We start from the raw sequence: 6,000 nt of genomic DNA, 5'->3' as shown, positions 1-6,000 counted from the left end.
CACATGCATACACAGATACACACACACACACAGACACACACACTCACATGGGTAGACGACACCCTTCCCTTGGCTGAGGAAATTTCCTCGTTCGCTGCCCAATTTGCATGGGTAATAATTTTTGTCGGCAGATCCGCAGCTACAGTTAACCGTTACAATGTCTGTCAATCGCGCTCGAAACCGAAATTTATACCTTTTTTCGAATTTTAATTAAATGGCATCGTCTGACTGACTGTCTGACGGTCTGACGGTCTGACTGCCTGCCTGAGCTGTCGCCTGTTTGCATATTGCAATTTTTTACAGTTGCGACTCGGGGGAAATGCGCCTTTCTCTAATTGCGGCGCATATGTAGCGAAGGGTTTTCCTCCACACACACACATACGCAGAGTCACAGACGTGTGTGCATCTTGATGCATTGAGGGATTGGTCTTCAGATTGCATATCCATCAACGGCCCAGATAATTGAAGTCGGGCGCATATTGAAAATTTACATAGGCTCATGGCACAATACATCTAAGGGACACAGCCCTATCGGAACCCCTACCAACCCTCTCTGTGGTTTTTCTCGACTGTAATTTGATTACGCTGCCGAAAAGACGCGACCGAAAAGACATCCGAACGCTGCTAACGAAGGGCAGGTTGCGTGCGCCCCTTTCCCTTTCCCTTTCCCAGGGCCATTTCCTAATGCATTATTACCATAGCCTGTAGCTCCTACATGGCCCTCGGATCCTGTATTCGCATGCAAAGTACCCGCCGTGCAATTAATGCCAAAATCAAAGGGGTGCGAACTCTGTCTCTCAAATATTTTCCTTTCTGCAAGACGGCGAAGAAGAAGAAGCACCAAAGTAAATTACTTCTTTCAAGAAAATTCGCACGATAGGCAAATGGGTAAAAATAATTTAACTGGATAATTTGCATTGCCCTAGACCTAACCCTAGCCCTAGCCCTGTCCAGGTGACAATTGCAAAAATGTTTGATTGACAGGCCGCTAAGAAAATCCCCATGGGAAAAGTTGAAAGATTAACATACTTCCTAGATTCGATGAAATTTTGTACTGGCATATTCAAAGAGTTTACTTCTAATGAAAACAGTGCTCAAATAATAAACCAAAAATTATTTGCATATATCTGTAATACGAAGTAAGATTATAAATATATAAGTATATTTAAAGCAAGGATTAGAATTAGTTGTGTAATAAACTTTCAAGACTCGTCTTGGGTTTAGATACATAGGCTGCATTTAACGTTGTCATTTAAGAGTTTGCTAGGAAATTGCGATCATTCATTATCTTTTCTCTCTATAAATCAGAAGCTTCTTTACTTTGTAGAGAAAAGGGACGAACCAATAGTAGAATACCTCTTCATGCAGCCCACGGTATGACGCTACGTCAGTTGGATTATGCCTGAAAACCTCGTAGAGGGCAATGCCATGATAAATAAGTCACAGTTCACAGTCCCTCAAAGTTTATAATTAATTTTATGAGCGATAATTGATGGGATGCTAATGTACCTTAAAAAATATAATTTTTAAATTATATATAGCTATTTCACTTTTGAAAATTATTTGATTTGATTTAAAGCTATACAAAAAATCCCGGCAGGTCAACAGGTCGCATTATCCCCTTGTAATATTTGGTGACCTATTGTAGAGTTAGACATATGTATAAGCTATACAACTTATACCATATATAAGAAATTATTAGCTGCCTTATTTTTATTTATTAAAAAATATTTAGCTCTAACAATGTAGTGCGAAAGGCTTTACTTAATAAAATGATGTATATAAAATTTGCATTACATAAATATAGAGTATATATTTATGTATCTCCATATATAATATCTAAGGATAAAATCCCTTTAAACCCATATAAATAATATTGGAAGCGCCATTTGAAACTGTTCAATTCTATTCAATATCCATTTTAGCCTGTAGAAGTTTGAGTTAGGAAAGGGAATGTATTTATTTTTCAGCTGTAACAGAAGAAATATATGTTCCTGAATATTGGAAGATAGAACAGCAGAATATGCAATGTATTAGTAAATAACAAGTAAGAAGGCTCCAGTCGAGATTGCTCGCTAGGAGATACCCTGAACCCTCCAAGCTGATATTCTAATCACTCTGGACTTCTTTTATGCACACATACATACACATGCACTTATAAGCACGCGCTCTGCTGACTGCGCAGTTAGCTGCGACTGCGCTTAGGCTGCGCTGCAATGTGGGCAATATTATGAGAATTTATTTGTTGAATAATTTCTTTTGTAGACATACGATCCTAATGACTTTTAGAGCGTAATCATATTGTGAAAATGTGTGTACATTCCAAAGCACAAGTCTCTAGTACTTGAAATGCGGGAGGGAGGGCGTGGGTATCCAAAATCTGTAAATTACAAAATCTTTGTATCTATTAACTTTATATACAACGCAAATTTGAAGTCTCCAGGTCTAGAAGTGTTCAAATTAAGCTGAAAAAACAATGTCGATTTTTCGATTTTTCTCGATAAAAAAGTTATCGGATGAGTTATCGAAAAAATATGATAAACTTGTACTGCCTATGGTATACACGAGTATGCATGCCAAATTTAAACTCTCTAGCTCTTATATCTTCTGAGATCCTTTTGCTCATACGGACGGACGGACGGACGGACGAACGGACAGGGCTATATCGACTCAGCTCGTCGTCCTGATCAAGAATATATATACTTTATGGGGTCTGCGATGATTCCTTCTGCCTGTTACATACTTTTCATAAAAATCTACTATGTTACTTCGAAGTAGAACGTTTACGGAATGATACACAAAAGAGAATTGCAAAATGCCCTCGTGAGAGTAAACTCATAAATAAATGACGAAGAATTATGCATTGGTTGCTTTCATTCTGTATTTGAGTAAAAGTCAGCGAAAACATGAAATCCCAACTGGGCGTGGAGCAGAGAGTGGGAGAGAAAGAGACAGAGAGAGAGAGAGAGAGAAATGTATAATTATCAAGGGACAACAGTCAAAAGGGATTAAATGCATGAAATCAATACGTAATTATGATATAGAAATTCTTATGAAGCAAAAAGAGTCTTTGAAATAATATTAAGTAGTCCCTAGTCTATAAAACCTCTATACTTTCTTCTAGAAACAATATCTCAAATAAGCATTGTAAACTACTTTACATTTGTAAGGTTACATTAATTTTCCAGCCGGGGTCAGAGTCTCAGTCTGCCCAGGGCCATAACTTACAAGAAATTTATAAGTTACTACGGGAGGTAAAGGATTGGTGAAATGGGAGAGCGGAAGGGTACCATTTGAGGTTAGGTGACCACGTGGCCTGAACTCGCCGACCACGCCCACGCGTTTGCACGCGGGAGGGCGGCAGCAATCGAGTGGCGCGATCAAGCGCACTCTAGATTGCTGGGGTCGGGGTTGCGAAGGCACACTGTGGGGAGTTATTGGGGGCACTACGAGTGGTAGATCGCGGGTCGTGGAACGCCCAACCAAAAATATATGTAGATCGACAACTTCAATTGCGTCACTTCAAAATATACCAAAACCTAGTTCCACCGTTTCCGCTTATTTACTACAAACTATTTATGATTCCAAATTCTACCTCCTCCCTACTAACAATGGGCAAATAGGGCACATTCCTGTAAGCTTCTCTCCTCGTAGTATGTTGCCCAACTTTAGTTAAGAACGTACTTAATTAGTTATTTTTAACGAACCACTTAAAAAGCGAAGCAGAAGAAGAAGAAGACGCGCAGCAGATAAAAGAAAAACGTTGTGTGAAAATGTTTTTCAAACGCGAATCATTTTTCGTGCGCCGTCAAAAGTTGTGAACTGTTCGTCGTAATTGAAAACTGTACCTTAGTATAGATACACACACACAATATAGCATAGCACACACACACACACACGCACACATACATGCACGTATGTACAGTCACACGTCAGCGAAATGTATTGACTTTTAACTTGGCAACCCCTTCTCCAAGCTCAGCACCCAACTCCAACAGCACCACCCGCACCACCCACAGCTTAATGGTAGTTGTTGTTGTTGTTGTGGTTGTTGTTGTTGTTAGAAAGAGGACGCAAAGCGCAGCAGCAAAGATGAACGAGCAGCAACTGTCTAAAAGGTGGAGCAGGGGCTCGCTGAGCGCAGATAACTTGTGCTTGACGTCGAAACGTTAGATGAAAGGGCGCGAGGGGCGTCTAGGGTCCAGGCTTGACACACACACACACACACATACACACATACACAAAGCGAAGTTCGGCATGTGCGAGTATTGGCTCAAATGGAAGCGACTCGTGAATCCTGACAATGTCCACACAAACACATATATACACACACATGCACACGCACACACACATACACACACATGCGCGCACAGCAGTTGTTGAGCCAGCGAATTTTACTTAATTTGTTCAACGCTCACAGCCAGGCCCATTAACATATTGAAATCGATTTATACACACACACACACACGCACACATACATTGCTCCTTGTGTGTGAACTTAATTATGAGCCTACTGACATCCAGATGCACACACGCGCATACACACACACACTCAAGCGTGAATGTATGTGTAGATATGTTACAGTAACGGCTAGAATATTGAAACAGCTTGTGCTTCAATTAGGTTTGAATAAAAAAATTATTTATAAATGAGTTTATAAAACAATTGTAATATGCAATATAATTTATTTCTTTGTTTTGTTTTACAATATTTCGGTTCATTCCATTTGATGTTCATAATTAGAATTTGGTCTCTCTATTTTGCATGTGAGCAGCAGATTCAAAGTCACAAATGCCAAAGAAGCTGTCCTAATTACATTTTCATATGTGAAATACTTTTCAACATTTGTTTCCATGACAGTAATTTGGTTTTCCCATGCGGCAGATTCGCTCATATGAAGTTAAGGGGACTGGGAGGAAGAAAAATGGATGAATGGATGGGTAGAGAGGAACGAGCTAGAAAAAGAACAGAGTGGGTGAAGAAAGGGTGGAGAGAGATGGGGAGGCAGGCAGGAAAAAAGACAGCAAGATGTGAAGCACCAGATGGGAAGATGAAAAGAAAGAGTGGGCATAGAGAGACAGAGAAAGATTGAGAAAGAGAGAATCTAGAGAATACGGAGACATGTAAGATATAAGGATAGTGTGAAAGAGAAAAAGCATAAACGGCATAATAGAGAAGGAAAAATACAGAGAGAGAAAGATCTCTCTCGTCAGAGAGAGGGAGAGCGGCAGATAAAGAGAGACAGACAGAGTAGAAGTGGGAGGCAGCGGCAGACCGAGAGAGAGAGAGAGAGAGAGAGAGAGAACGAGAGATAGACAGAGAGACAGAGAGAGAGAGACAGACAGAGTGATAAGGAGACAGAGAGATAGAGAGAGAAAGAGAACGATTGGAGCAGTGAGATAGAGAGAATGGCAGATGCAAAGAGGCAGATAGAGTGAAAGAGAGAGCCAAAAAGGACGGTTACAGAAGGGAAGAAGAAAGAGAAGTGCATAGCGATCTAGATAGAGTGAGAGAGAGATATAGATAAATAGAGAAACAGAGAGAAAAGGAAGATGATAGAAACTAGAGAGAGGAAGAATTAGAAAAGGCCCGGATGAAAGAAAAAGATGAATCCTTATTCCGAAATATTAGAACCATTCTTTTAGAGCAAAATACCTGTGATACCAAACAAACCCCATGCTTTCTACTGACAGTTCCTAAAGGCTGCGTATAGTATATACCATCGACTGTATATACATATTCATATGTACATACATATATGCAGATTCTATTTTAATATTTTACAGAACCTTAATATATAATTATAAAACCAAAAATATAATTATAAAGCCTCAAAAGTACAGAAAATTATTCCAAACTGAGGGGAGTATTTTATTTGCCAGTCCGGCAAACGAATAAATATATACATACATAGATAAATATTTATATATGTATATACGTTGATAAATATGCACATGTATATAAATATAAATATTCTTTTATTAAATTTCTCATGCTTC

Source organism: Drosophila mojavensis, unplaced genomic scaffold, assembly GCF_018153725.1.
Source record: "Drosophila mojavensis isolate 15081-1352.22 unplaced genomic scaffold, ASM1815372v1 contig_136, whole genome shotgun sequence".
NCBI classification, from domain to species: domain Eukaryota; kingdom Metazoa; phylum Arthropoda; class Insecta; order Diptera; family Drosophilidae; genus Drosophila; species Drosophila mojavensis.
The sequence above is the reverse complement of the archived record's forward strand: the minus strand, read 5'-3'. Positions refer to the sequence as shown.